We start from the raw sequence: 1,514 nt of genomic DNA on the forward strand, positions 1-1,514 counted from the left end.
TAAGTTTGATCAGTCTACATTCAATAAGTTTGATCAGTCTACATTCAGTAAGTTTGATCAGTCTACATTCAGTAAGTTTGATCAGTCTACATTCAATAACCCCTAATGACACTGAAGACACTGTTTTAAAAAGGACTGCTAGTTTATTAAATATCCAAAACTGAAATCTCTCATTTCCAGAGGTATTAAGATTCATTCATATTAATTCAGTACTTTGGCATCTGATCCCATCCTTACGGGGAGTCCCTCACTTCTGTCCCCCTGTCCCCCTGTCCCTGCAGCTGCATTGCACCCCATATCATGACGCTGCCACCACCCATCCTCATTGTGGGGATGGTACCAGGGGTGAGCGGTGCCTGGTGTTCACTCTGTTGCTTGGAGTCTTACAGATTCATTTTTTGGCTCGTCATACCAGACTTTTTTCATGTAGGGAACTCCAATCGGGCTGTCATATGGCTTTACTCAGAGTAAATTTCATTTACTGTATAGGCACCCTATCATAAAGTTCTGATTGATGGAGAGCTATTGAGGCATGATCTCCCATCTCTACAGAGGACTTCTGAAATCCTAATAGTATGACAGTTGGGTTCTTTGACACTTCCCTGACCAAGGCCCTTCTTTCCCAATCTGATCATATGGGCAACTCTTGTCAAGAGTCCTGGTGGTTGCAAACTTCTTCCATTTCACAGCTGTTGAAGCCACTGTGCTTCCGGGAAAAACTCAACGGTCTCTTGCTCTGACGGAGGTCGTAGAGAGTTCCTAGGACTTTGTGGCTTGGGTTTTGTCTTGAATTTGTGAGTTGTGGGACCTTTTACACACACAAGAGCATGTGCCTTTCTAAACTTATATCCAGCTAATTCAGTTTGATTATTAAAATTAATTGTTATTAAAGCAAACAAGATCCCCCTGACCACAACGTGCAGTGCCACACAGCAAAGGCTATGAATCCTTTTGTAAATGAGAGATTTATGATTTAATGTACAAAAACTTCCAAAAATAAATAAATAAACGTTCATGTTGTTGTTATGTCTTACTGGGCGTAGCTTGATGAGCATAAAAATGGTAGTTTAGTGTTGTCACGATACCAACATTTTGGTACCGGTACCGGTACCAAAATGTATTTCGATACTTTCGATACTTTTGGATAGTTTTTCAGACAAAAAGAGAAGGCAAAAAATGTCATTACTGACTTTATTTTAATAGAAAATCTTAGAATAACATCAAAATAAAATTCAAAATACTAGGCTTTTCTTATTGCACTCAAAAAAAATTTTTTTTTAGAACAGTCAGTGTGAGTAAATAAAAAGTATGAAGTTAGAAGTTCTAACTTAGAAAAAAATATTTTCATTACATATAGCCTGTCTTAAGTAGGACCAGTGTTTTTAAATGGTATGTTACCAGTCTTTATAACATATTAAATGGCTAAATATGTATGTAAAACACTGAACGACTGTGCTGTAACCACATTTAACGTTTTGAAAAAACACATTTTTTATTAAAATTTAGAAAAAAAA

General features: G+C 37.0%; 1 protein-coding gene across 1 annotated transcript in view; it reads left to right on the forward strand.

Moving 5' to 3' along the window:
* Positions 1-1,514, forward strand: part of cd302 (CD302 molecule) — a 6,496-nt gene that overhangs the window by 1,056 nt on the left and 3,926 nt on the right. The gene's annotated exons all lie outside the window — the stretch shown is intronic.

Source organism: Monopterus albus, unplaced genomic scaffold (assembly GCF_001952655.1).
Source record: "Monopterus albus unplaced genomic scaffold, M_albus_1.0 scaffold24.1, whole genome shotgun sequence".
NCBI lineage: Eukaryota > Metazoa > Chordata > Actinopteri > Synbranchiformes > Synbranchidae > Monopterus > Monopterus albus.